The 14,144-nt window shown below is 41.5% G+C and overlaps 1 protein-coding gene across 6 annotated transcripts in view; it reads right to left on the reverse strand.

The window, feature by feature from the left end:
- PCSK2 (proprotein convertase subtilisin/kexin type 2) overlaps positions 1-14,144 on the reverse strand; it is a 199,910-nt gene that overhangs the window by 88,637 nt on the left and 97,129 nt on the right. The window lies entirely within an intron of this gene.

Here is a 14,144-nt window from a genome sequence, read left to right on the forward strand (position 1 = left end):
GCACAGACAACTAAAGCTGTGCCAGAGCTTACCCAACATGCAATCCAGTCCACTGTGTCCCCATGGCCTCAGGCAAGGATTTCACACTTTCTCATTAGTGTGCTATAATTAGTCTGAAGGCTCAGCAGAAGGATCTCAGGTGGAACGAGGGATCTGCACAAGCTCCAAGCAGCCCTGAAGACCAGCACAGCCTGGTCCAGGTCCGACTGTTATGACTCAGTCTTCCTGGCTCATTTCTCATTGCACCTGTGTCTTATTTAGCTGCCTCCACCAAAGCCTAATCTGCTTGTCTTGGCAAACCTGGCAGGTGGAGGTGTTAGACACAGCTTTAACTGTCCCAAAATGTAAATGTCACATTAAAACATCATCAGAAGATGATCTTTGTGAAATCAACTGACTAACAAACAGTACAACATTTTTGCTACAAAATAATTTGGAAATGCCTGACTTGGATGCTTACATATGTTTTCAGCTCTGCTCCATATGCGTATCCAACCACCTTTTCAGGGAATCAGCAACAGGTGGTGGTAATAAGGATTGTGACAACTTGGTTGAGAGCTCATTGATCTGCTTGTTCTTCCTTTCTTCCAGAAGTCTATGGAAATATTGTCATATGCATGGCAAAAAGTCTACTTATTATTGTTTTTAGGATATAGGTTAGCCTGTAAGAAGATTATAACCTCACTTTAAAAGTTCTAATAAGTCTTTCTCAAGCCAGCAGAAGTAGTTTCCAATGGTTTCTGAAGGGTTCTCTCACCTCCACAGTGAAATGTCTTTTCGTCTAGAAACAGTAAAACGTCAATGTGTCACCCAAAGACACTGCAGAATATATACCTTTGGATATTAATTTATCCAAAAGGATAAAATAAAGCCTTTTGTCTAGTCCCTCTTGCGTGTAGCACCACAAGGTTAAACAGGCTTCCCAACAGCTGGACACAAGAGGTTTAGTAAATACAGGGAAGAAACAGAACCAGATGTGGCCTGCTGTTACACTTATGTGTCCAGTCTGTCCATGTGGAATTCATCTGAGCTCCCCATACAATTCATGACCAAAAAAAGAGGCACTCTGAGACCATTATTCATCTGACCTATGTTAAAGTGAGCAGAGCTGAGCACCTGGGAAGAGGAGAACAGCTGTCCACAATCTGGTGGATCGATTCTGATATTAAATGCCTAGCTCTAATTTTCTGCTCAGTTTTGTTCTTAGATTATCACACATAGTGCTTCCAGCTGCTTACAAAACACTGGTCCATTGGTTTGGTTTCAAGTTTGAAATATTTGTAATTTGATTTGCAATTGAATGAATCATAAAGGTTTAATGTTTTACGGTATTTATATCACTGTTAAGTTTGTCACTGAAGAGCTTCATCCTGCAAGCACGGAACAGTCATATAAGTCGTCAGCGACAAGATTGTGGATTTGCTGATAGGTTTCTCAGTGAATTGAAGAAGCCATTTGAGGCTTTTAAAAGGGTTATTTTAGTTTATTTGAATGGATCTGTGCATTTCAGAGAGTTTTACCTGTTACTCCTCAGTAACTATAAAACCCACTATTGATTCTACCAGGTGCCCTGTTGAAAGCAGGATACTTTCCAGATTTGGAGAAGAGAATGCGCTTGCATTGGACTGCCTCGATTAATCCAGATTGTCATTACCTGGAGTAGGTGATTGCTACCGTTTGGCTGACAGCCTTAAGTGAAGGCTTAGCAATCATCATGATGTCCTCTTAAATAGATGTGGAGGATCCTGCAAGAAGAGCACGTCAGCCAAGCCCTGGGCACCAGGAGGAACCCTGGAGCTCAGCACCCAGAAAGTCACTGTGAGCATTTAACAGTTGCGTTGTCACTTTTAGCGGCAACAAATGGCCACTGGGAAAATGAGACAGCCCCTTCCAGTCATTCAGCTGTGCAGCTCCATAACAACCACACACATAACAGATAAACATACACATCATTTAGAATAATGAAGTAAATATGATTCCATCAGAAGCTGAATCAATTACATTTTCTTAAAACAGGTATCAGTAGCACAAAAAGAAATTTTTTCACAATTTGGGAGAATTTAACTCATCCTGTTTAAAAAAAAAAAAAGCACAAATAATAACAACAAAACAAACAAAAAAACAACACACATCACCCCCCCCCAAAAAAAACCCAAACAAAAACCACAAACAAAACAACATAAACCACAATAAACAAAAACAAACAAACCAACCAGAAAAAGACAAACAGAAATTAGACTCCAGACATTCTCTAGGCACACTTGCTCCTAGGCTTAAATTTCCTAACTTGTTCATGTTAGTAGTGACCTCAAGAAATTATTGGCCCTTAACAGTGCAGTGTAAATAACATCATAGCCAGAAAGCCACTCAGTGCTTGACACAGTTAACTAACTTATGTAGTTGATTTAGCCTGTGCTTTAGTTGACTTAGTCGGTGCTTTAAGAATACAAGGAAAAAAAGAATGGTGCCCCAAAAGTGGTTTTGCCAGTTCTACATTTTATGACCAAGGGCAAACAAAACTTTTGCTATTCGTGCCTGTCTCTTCCTTGGAGCAATGGGGCTCTTCGGGGTGTCCTGCCACTCTTTCAGGTCCCTTCTGTGTCCTGAAAGCATCTCCCAAGATGATAATACTCTGTGAAAGTTTACACATCTCAAGCTTCTCCCCAAGATGATTCTATCCAGGAGCATTTAATTTGTGCTTTGCCTCTCTGCTGTAGGACAGAGCCAGGACTAAAACTCACAAGACATGAGTTTCAGCTCTATTCTAAATAATCTTTGTAGCTTAGCCCTGGCCAACGCACTGAGAGTCTGTTCTTCAGAGATGCTGGGTAACTCCAGCGCCTCCTAATATGAGGAGAATCTCAGGCAATTACAGCTGTAATATTCTTGTTTCAGTTGCCTCGCATGTAAAATGGCATAGTCTAATAAGTACTTGTTTACCGATTTTATTTATTGATAGGATTAATTTAATTAACATTTGCACAGCACTATAGACTGTGCTATAAAACAATAACTGCCATTGTCAACATATATTAATGGGTATATCTATACATACAATATATATGTATGTAATCAGGTATCTCCTTGGCCATAGATATTTGGTAAATATTTTAATATGTTTAAATACAATATGATGGATATTTCTTCATATCAGTATATCTGCCTTAGTAAAACTCATACGAAATAGCTTGATTTAGTTATAGTTTGCAAATGGAAGTGACCGTGGTATGTGTCTAACTAAGCTGGATCGATACTGCTGACAGCAATTAGCGCTGCTAACAACGGCTGCTTGGCCTCATTCCTGATCTACAACCCAGCTCTCCTCTTCAGCACGTAACCAAACAGGTTGACTGCTATTGTCACACCGCAACCTGGTGTCACATCAGCTCTAAAGACAGTAAGATAAAAGCAGTGAGATAAAGTTTACTATTTTTAAAACAGCAATAAGATGTGGCATGCCCCAGCCAAAAATTACTAGTATTTATATCATAAGGATGGAGAGAAGACAAGACATGGCTACTCACTGACATTTCAGCAGCGCACTTCAGCATTATTTTTAAATCTAAGTCCATGTAGCGAAATGTGTAGGACATAAACGTGAGCAAGTGCTCAGCTAATGTAGCATCAAAATGTAACGTCATGAACTCAAGCTCTAACAAAGTAGTGCTACAAAAGCAGCTCACACCAAAATTAGTTGGTTCCTGACAAGAGCTACTCAAGAAAGCAAAGGTGAATTGCACTAATGCAAAGATGCTAGTCCTTACCCACACTTAAAGAAGATTTGTAGCTCTCTTTCTAGTAAAAAAAAAAAATATTCTTCCCTTTTTTCTCCATGTCTGTTTAATGCTAGGCTGCCAAGCAATAGCCTATTGACAGAAAGTGCTTCACAGGGAGGTTTCTGTTGTTAGACCACAGTGAACAAGTCTTCCAGTTCCCAGAGAAGCAGTCAATTCCTGGAGAAAAATATGTGCTTTATGGGAGAGAAGCTGATGGGTAACAATTAAAAACAAAACTGTGACATTAAAGTAATCGGGGTTGAGGATGGGGGGCACGCTGTTGCTGCTTCTTTTTTTAAAAAAATACCTTAAGATAATAAACTTCAGAAGAGCAGGGCAAGGAAACTTTAAGGAAAACATTTTCAGTGGAGCCAAGGAAAAGAGAAATTTTGGGACAGTGCTGTTTTCCTTACTTTTATAAAGCTGCTTGACTCTGCTAAGAGACGTTAATCCCCACTATTACAGAACCAGGTCAGAGGCAAATTCTTCCATTACTTATGCCATTGTGAACTGGAAAGATCTCCTCTCAGCTCCAGTACACACCAGTACAATCATCATTTCACAACAGGGACCAACTGCTCTGACTGGGTTCAGGAGCTCCATATGGGACACAAGAAAAAGGATTAACCACATCCACCTCGATGCTGGCAATAATGATGTGAAAGGAAAGAAAAAAGCATCACCACCTCTCCCTCCCAGGACCTGCTTCATTGACCTTTCAGGCAGCTGTGAAATACATCTTTTTACTCTTTGTTACCACCAATTAATAAATGATAGAAGTTTATTGCCAGCAGAAACTGTGGTCAATCCAGCATGTGCCGATATGTTATCTGGCTTTTATTACATCCGTTGCACAAGGCAAACGTAGGTTCTTAATTAATCACTCAGCGTGTTTCAGCCTTTAGAGCCTGGAATACTGGTTTCTCTGCCAAGGTACAATATACAAGGTGTTTCAAAAGACGGACCCAATTCGGAATCACCATATCTCTGCAACCACAAACCGTCCATGAATGAGACTGTTACCACTAAAAAGGGCAGGGCATAGTTTCAAATTACTACTGCTAAACTTGATAACTCATTAAACAGTTTTTAAATTTTGTTTAATTGTAACATGTTGCCATCGTGAATTATACTGCTTTGAAACTGGGTCCATCGTTCTGAAACACTCTGTATTTACCGTGAATAAAATACATTCAGCTAGAAGGGGAAAAAAGGTAATTCTATAGAATGAAACTGAGTGTTTTAATCCCCATCAAAAGAAAGAGGAAAAAAATCCACTTGCTGTTCTGAGTTTTATTCTGCATTATATCTAAATTGTAGGAGAAATGGGACAGTTTTACTTCCAAGAGAAGAAAAGTACATTTGCCTGTGAAGTTTAATTGGTAATGTAAAAATTAACAGACATAAATGCTGCCAAGACCAAACTTCAGATGATGTCCTGACTTACAACTGTCATTCCACCAATGCTAACAACCGAATTTTCCAAACCTGCAAATGACTTCCAGTTCTGATTTTTGATACTTCTTCACTCAAATTCAGAATTGACAGTGCTACTTTACAATTGGTTCAGAGTAACTTCCAAATCACTCAGTTCAGTTGAAACAGTTCTAAAATGAATTGACACAGGGAAGAGTAAGGTCCCTGTGGGAGCGATGGGAATCTACCGGTCATGGTAGAGTGGATTTCAGAACCACACTCCTTCGTTTCACTGGTGTTTCATAAAGAGTGAACAGGCAGACAGGAGCACCCTCTGGCATCAGGATAGAGGGGATATATCCCACCTCTTTCGCTGCCCAGACAAGGAAGAAATTCATCTGTTTGGCTCCAGTTTGATATCCAGCACCCATCTTATAACACTGCCAGTTTCTCTATTTAATAATAATAATAATAACTAAATATATGTTCGTTGGGTTTCAGGTCTTCACAGTTTGGTTCTATACTCTAGGAGAAAGCAGCTCTGACATATTACCCGTTTACTCGTCAGGTAAGCAAATAATGTAACTCAGTCATGAGCACCTGGGACACACTTGATGACTGGTTTGATGTAAACACTGAGGTCACTCTTTCCATTTGCTTTCTGTGGACAAAGAAGTTAAGGATGTAACATTTACACAGAAGTTTTGTTTGAGAAGGCAGGTAATACATGACAAAGAACATTAAGTCCCAGCTCCCTCCTTGAGGGAGTAAACTAGAGCTATCACTACCTAATTTATTTATGATCCCAGTGTATGAATGGTAAGACTGGGCTAGCTTCTCATTTCCCTTTTTAGGTCCAAGCTCCCGCTAGTTCTGAACACAGCCAGCATTCAGCTGAGTCGGTCTTTTGAGCTACCATCACAAACCCATGACCAAAGTGGATTTCACGCCGGCAGATAAACTGTGTGTGGTGGTCATGCAGAATTTCACACAACACAAGACCAAATCCAGCTCTTTCTGGGACAGCGCTGTCTGCCCCAAAGCACGGCCTGGGACGGCTGAGTTGAAATTAAATCTCCATTTCAGTAGTATAGGGTTAGCTTTTCCAGTGAACTTCTGAGAGTTAAATGTAGAGCTCACGTTGATTTACAACCAGAGCAACACACCAGACTCCTTCAGATTACTTAGAGAAACCCTGTCTTTGACAAATAGTCGAGCTGCTCGGCTTCCTCCCACCAGAGGCCGGTGATGGATGGAAGCTCTGGGCTGCTCACTGCAATATTTATAGCCGCCATGCAGGCAGCGTCCTGTAGAGACCTGACCCATTTAATTATCTGAAAAAGTTGAAAGAAAAAGAAATAAAGAACAGGGTTTCTGATGACCAGGCTAGCATTACAGGACAAAGGTACATTTTAAATGCATTAACCACAGCAGTGAGTTTGTTCCTACAGCTCTCACAGAAACTAGCCACCCGTTCTAAGGACTGGAACTGCACAGGAGGGTTTCCCAAATTTAATATTTTCATAAGAGCTGCCAGAATTTATCATTCATTTTAGCACTTTGTCTTCATTTCCAGCTCACAGAATTTTCCATGAGCACAGACATTTCTCAGGACTTACTAATTGAAACTATCTACCAAATAAATTCTACACACATTTCAGCAACTATTTTGTACTTTGTTGCAAGCATCTGAAACTTGAGTTGCACGGATTAATTTTAATTGGAATAATTCCACAGATGGATGAGGAAAAGGGCCACATGCAAACTTCTCCTGAGCTACACTACAAAGAATCACCAGTACAACTATTTCATGAAGCCTGATGATTTTTTTTCCTTTTTGTTATTGGTTTGGTTTTGCTTGTTTGTTTTTCTTTTAAAATGAGCATGGTCTAACTGGTAAAATCTGTAGTTTAAACTAAATTTCTGCTAATACTGTTCTGATGTTCAATGAGTTAAAGATGCTATCACTCTTGCAGTAACAGCACTGCAATTGGGTTTGTTCTTCCATTTTAACTACATCAGTACAGTTACAGCAGTAAAAGTTTTCAAAGAGTGGGTAGGGTGTCACATCTTGTCACCTGTCATATTTTCTGAGCAGGAAAGAAGGCGATCTTCCACCTTCACATGAGGGCTGGTTCTTCTAAAAGACAATGAATTCAAGCACCCCACGACACACCTCAGTGCTTTTCTGAAGGAGCCAAATCAGGCACACTCAGTCTCTGGGACCATTTGCCTGCTAATAAACAAATGCCAAGGATGCCACAAGGATGGAAGAACTTCAACCTGGGAGTCAATCAACAATTTATTTTGGTTTAGAGTTTTAACTGGATTTGAACTGCCAAGCCAGAAACCAAACACCTCATTCGCAGTAACCTAAACCATCTGGGTCTGGTTGTAGGCACAGCAATAGGATCTGTCCATCTGGCCTGATACCAAACCCCAAGTCTTCAAGACAGGGTACTGTTAAAAAAACCAGTTATCCTTTTGCTGCACAGCTCTGCAACCTCAGGTGTGGGGACAAATATAACTTTGGTGTACGTAATGGCAACAGATATCTATATTGGCCCTTAGAAATGGCTCTCAGACTGCTCTCAACACATGGAAAACCTACTCAGAGGAATGAGAGCTTCAAATGCAGCCCCAGACAGCATCACAGCATATGGGATCCCAAACTTCAAACACACAGAAGCAATGAATATACCTCTGCATCACAGAGTCCAGAAATAGCCTGAAAGTCATCTACAAGAGAGTTGTCTGGGCAGAAGGATAAAGATCCCAGACTGACAGCAGGACAGTGATCCCATAGTAATGATCTTTGTTTATCTAGTGCTGATATCAAAACAACACCTTGGACTATAAATTCCACAGCAAAGGTCCAGAATAGCTATAAGGATATCTATATCTATATTCTTATAAGAAACTGGCAGGTTTGAAGGAAACAAAGCCAGAGATCTGTTTCCTATATATTAATCCTGTTTCTCCCAGTGCAAATCCTGAACCTCATTTGTACAGCACAGAAATCTCCACACACCATTGTGATTCTCTTAAACAGGGGCATACAAAGGAGAGAAACAAACTGGAGAGCTAGAGTCACTTACAGCAATACTTTGAAGGGATTTCACAAGAGTAGGAAAAGGAGCATCATCAGGGTTAGGAGACAGCCCTATCGCTTTGGCAAGGGGGGCAAAGGAACCAGCGGCACCCCCCAGCATCCATGCTTTGAGCATTGATGCTCCTCAGCTGCTTAAGTCCCTCAGAGCTGGAGCTACTTCTTGGAGCAGAAAGCTGTCCCTGGAGGGTGTTGGTCTCTCCTCCCAAGTAGCAAGTGATAGGACAAGAGGAAATGGCCTCAAATTGCACCAGGGAAGGTTCAGAATGGATATTAGGAAAAATTTCTTTTCTTTCGAAAGAGTTGTCAGGCATTGGAACAGGCTGCCCAGGGAAGTGGTGGAGTCACCATCCCTGGAGGTGTTTAAAAGGCATTTAGATGAGGTTCTTAGGGACATGGTTTAGTGCTAGAGTTAGGTTATTGTTGGACTCAATGATCCTGAGGGTCTCTTCCAACCAAAATGATTCTATGGTACCTTCACACCACACTGCAACAAGCTTTCTGATATACACCATGGGCAGTTCTGCTGCACTGGAATCACAGCATCCTGGAAATACTGTTCACTTCTTTTTATGTTTTCTCTTTCTATTTTTCTCCTTGACACTAGCAAAACTAAATATAATTTAAATGAAAACAAATAACTGCACATCCCCAGTTGGGCTGCAGCATCAAAAAAACAAGTGAAAAAATAATTACTCGCAGCACGTTTCCTGGGTCTCTACCACATGTTCAGTTTCACCAATGAGCTCAGGCAATATGGAATAAACAAAATTATAAATGCAGGCAGCTTTATAAATAGCCAGAATTTTGTATCTTTGTGTTTACTGAGCTGTAGCTCAGCAAACAAAACAAAACTTATCTGTAAAGGTAACGTTTAATGTGCATGTTTTGCCAAGAAACAGAACTACAACGTGTATTCAAAACAGTAATAGAGCAATTACAGCAGGGATCTATAGTAGGGGAGTCTGACCTTCTTGTTTTACACTCAAATAATAAATGCTATGAAAATCTGACAGGGTAATTATTTTATACCTCAAACAGAACACTCACCACCAACAAGCAGTCGGTCTGAGTCTCTAGCAGAGCGGGAGCTCTACAGAAACTGGGTGAGGGATGTACCTGAGCCTGTAGTTTACATTCTTCTTGTTGATACTTTGCAGCTTTCACATGTGTGAGTACATTTAAGTAATGGGGGACTTTTTTTAAGTTAGCCAGCTACAGTGTTTTCTCCTGGGGCTGTTTTTGCATCCAAGGCAGAACGCAAAATAAAATTTAAAACCCCAAACAACAACAAAGCATAATTTTCAAAGAAATACAGTATTTCCACATGAGGCAAACTCCCTCCTAGCACACCAAAACCCTTACTTGATTCCACTAACATTTCTCTCAAGGTTAAATAGGAGCCAACGAGACTTCCCAGTCTACGCCCAGTGATCGGCCTGGACTTCACCCGCGAGGAGCTGACAAAGGTCCCCCCAAACACAGATGGCCGCTCTCTGGGCATCTCCCCAGTCACATTCTTCCAGGGCTTTTCTGGAAAAGGGCGCTCTCCATCACCACCCAGCACTGCGCCTTACCACAGCAGGATCAAACTTTCTGTGCTAGTTAATTGCTCCTTCTCCCTCATTTAAACACATCAGCTCAAGCTACCTCTTGGAAATGGAAGCATTCGCTCTTATGGTGAGATGACCTATTGAAATCTCAGGAGCTGCACGATTAGCATTTGCATGGAATTTACTTTTTCTTATCTTAGTAATATAAAATTGCAATAGTGAAATCTAGGAAATTAAAGCTTTTCGTATCCTAAAAAAAATTACATTGTACCTTGCATTTCTAAGAGGTTTTTCTGTTTCTATAATAAAGGATTACCTTTGCAAGCATCCTTTCCTCTAGGCAAGCATAAAACACAAAGCTAATTAATTATTAAGCACATAGGAGCACACAGAAATACTGCAGTCTGAGCTTCAATCTCAAATCCTTGGCCTGGGCTCTCTGCCTCCTCTTTGCACAGGATGCTCCATCACTTGAGCATCTGTTCCCACACCGGAGCACGTCTGCACCCTCTGTGCTGCCTTCACTGAGTCAGAACTAATACTTTCATGAGCGCTCAGGTTAGCAGCACGTGTGAAGGCAACACAGGCATGTTTATCTGTAAAGTATGGACCACCACATATCTTATATGTGGACAAATCAATATACATGCACAAAGGGTCAGCCAGAATCCTGGCTAAGAATCCACCCTTCTTCCCTCCATGCATAGCTATGAGGGGAATAGAAACAAGAAACACACGTCTGTATATAAACATACATACAGGCTCACATCTACAACCATTTTTTACACGTACAGAATCCCATCTGTCCATCACAGTGCATTCTGGGCATGCAGAACCATAGCCTGGCACCTTAAATATCAAGCCAGGTAAATACCTCCAGATTTAAGGGCTGTTCTACACAATAGGGGATTTTCAGGGCTTTAGTGTGAAGACCCCAGGATGAAATTCTCAGGATCCCAGCAAAGAGCTGCCAAAGCTGCAAACCCATTATTTTGCCTCCTGGTCTACCTTCCACACCACATCAACTCCCAGCTCACAGCTCCCCAGTCTAGGTGCAGAAGTGGGCAGCCGCAGCAAAAAATCTGGCTTCTCTATCTGTTAAGATTTTCTTTTGATAAATCCGCATTTATGCAATGTAAAAAAACCCCCGAGCTTCCAATATTTCATCCAGAAATTCCTGGCCAACTCCAGAAAGCCCGGTCCTCAACCAGCAGCCTCCTAAGCAAAAATGGGAAGCAGAAAAGCCACAGCTGTGAGTGGTAGCTTGGGTTCTGCAAGATTTAGAGGCAGACATGACCAGGTGATAGATACATCAAGGGAAAAAACAGACCAGCTCTATGAAACATAAAATTCTCCATGTTTTGAAATCCATGTTTGGTTCTTATTTTAAAATCTGAGATTACTAAATGCTAATTGTTTAAAACCCTTCACTTCAATGCTACCAGAAGTGGAATATTTGGCTATGGTGGCATTTTGGAGATTGTCTCAGTCTTGGTGTTGTTGATGAAATGAGAAAAGATATCTAAACTCTGATCTCCAATTAGGAGACCTTCCCAAATGCTTCTTGCAACTCCCCTTGTTAGAAACTAATTGAGAATTGCAAAGCAAGGTCAGAAAGCAGCTTTTTTTCCCACCTGCATTAAGAAATATATTCTGGTGGCAACCGTACCAAGAGGCAAATAAAATGAAGAGGAAAAAAAGAATTTTAAGAAGTTGTTCCTTTTGCATTTCTCATGATTTCACATGTAGCTATTGGGGGGCATCCTCATGACTCCTGAATGCTCAAAGATGGTAAGGCTAACCATTTTAAGAAAATAATATGCTTTATCACAGTAATCTGTTTCACTAAGAATACATAGAATCAATTTTGGCAGGTACATCTGGATTGAAAAATTTGAATCGCTAAAAAAAATAATCAAAGAGCACAATCAGAGTTACAAAGAGGTCTGCATTCGGGATTAATTCAGGTAAGGATAAAGAAAAATTGACCACTGTCTTTGAGACTGTCTCAGGATCCTGGATCTAAAGGTAGGCATCTGTTTATGTTAAGTACCAAGCACTGAATTTAAAGCACACATTTTAGCCCACCTGAAGTCTTGTAGTGTTTTCAGAACGCTGGTAGGAAGCATGGCCAAAGAATCAATTAGAAAGTGCATCGCGCAGTTCATAACATTAATCTTCAAGGCAATGCTTTCTCTTGTACTTGTGCAGAAATCTACTGTTAGGTAAATGTAATATGCACTTGCTTGGAAGTTGTTTGTTATTAGAAAAAAAACATGTGTACTAGAAATATGTAATTTAAAAATCAGCTCCCATAAAGTCTGTTAAAAGAGGTCTGTGATACATAGCACAAACGGAATAAATCCCTCTCATATACATCTTAAATCCACACACGCACACAAAAAAGCTGAATCTGCCCTTGTGCTCCTATGGGGAAAGTCCCTGAACTGAAATGAAGGTGATTATTTTCAGACAGCTCTTCGCTAATATGCGTAAAGGTAACTGTATTGTATTTAAGTACATAACCGATTATATTACCAAACATTATGTTTGCTTGAAGTACGCAAAGACCACTTCTCCTTGCGGTATAATTTGATTTCTTTCTGGCATTTTTTTAGTATTTCATTTGACGGCATATCTACACATGGTACTTTCCCCTGAGAGTTTACCACTAACAGCTTGGTTTCCATACACACATATGGCCACGTTCAACTTTCTGCACTGCCTTTATCGCCACGAAAGCTGAGTCTGCGGACTGTAAGCAGAGACGCTAGACAGGCCTGATGATAGCGAAACAGATTAGGGACTCTTCAGTTCAGCAATACTGAAGAGACGCTGGAGTAGGTGGCACAAGCTTTTATTAACGGCTGACTATTGCTACCCAAGCTGGGTTACAGATTTCCCTTGCAGAACGGAGATTGCTGCCAGCCTCTCGGAGATTATCCTCCGACACAGCTAAATGCCAAACCCTATGAACTTCTCCTATTCCCTAAAATTACCACCTTGCAGTCACGCCTCTTGCATTTGCGGAGGAGGGGTGGGAGGCTTTCTAGCTTTTCAGGGTCTGGGATGATGTAACCTAGAAACCTCTCGGGACAGCATGTGCTCGGTACAGGAGCCACCGCCACCATCCACCCCCCACCCTGCCAGCACACGCACGTCACGCCACGGCTCTGCAAGGCTTCATTCCTAGAGACACCCGCGTCCACGGGAAACAGCCCCCCCGCGGCACGTCCTGGAAAGCAGGTACTCTGCTCTCGCACACCCCAGGGACTACCCTTCAGCCCTCTGCCGAGATGAGCTACAAAATTGATTTCCATGAAGAATCTGTATGTCTTCTAATGTGCTCAAGGCACCCTGGGGAGAGGCATGGTGGAGGGGAGAGGACTAACAGCCCAGAAGCTTCATCCTACAAAATCCCCCCGCCTCCCTGTCTCTTCCCCGCATGGGACGCAGGATCATTTGAAAGCATCTAGCAAAAGTAATAATAAATTCAGCTCTGCACAAAGATACCCTTCCCTCCCCCTAAGGCCTTATCAGTCAGATATCCCCAGGATAAGAGGGAGGGAGTGCAAACAGGAGGGGAATATAAAGGGAAAACTGTTGACCAAAGAGTCATATCTAAGGAGTTTCATGTAACAAGATCTAATCCCCACAACAGATCCTTTCCCAAGGGCCTCAGCAGCCCAGCTCTGTCACTACCAGGACGAGGCTGAAAGCCCAAAACAAAAACATCTTATCAGCAGCAGGAGTTAGCTGTGGTCAAAGCAACAATGATCTTGTTCTCGTTTCTCTAAGAAGCCCCCATTGGAGTTGAGACAAGGCAGCCCAAGGGAGGGAGCCTCACTTGATATGCTTTTTAAATGTTATTTTTTAATCAAAGTCTTAAACCATTTCACTCATCCAAGTTCAGGGTACCGTTCTCATTCATTCCCTTGGAAGTAGGATGGAGCTTTCATTGCATAACTATCAGCAAAAGAAAAAAAAAGGAAAAAAACCCCAAACCAAAACCAAACCCAACACAAGCGGCAGCAAGGCTCACACAGCTTGCTTTCCCTCCAAGCTGAGTGCTGCCTGGGCATTAAACCTGCCAGGAATTGCAATAACCAGGGTACTGAATTAGCCTCTCCCTGTCTTCACCTCAGATCTGACTGTATCCTAGAATATTTAGAGGTCTAATTATTATTTGAATAGGAGACATTTCCAGTGGAGCTGGGCTCCCCAGGAGTGGGAAGAAACCCCCTGCCACTGTAGCTACTTCAGATTTCTTGGGACCTCAGCAGAGAAAAA

This window comes from Caloenas nicobarica, chromosome 3 (genome assembly GCF_036013445.1).
Source record: "Caloenas nicobarica isolate bCalNic1 chromosome 3, bCalNic1.hap1, whole genome shotgun sequence".
In the NCBI taxonomy this organism is placed as follows: domain Eukaryota; kingdom Metazoa; phylum Chordata; class Aves; order Columbiformes; family Columbidae; genus Caloenas; species Caloenas nicobarica.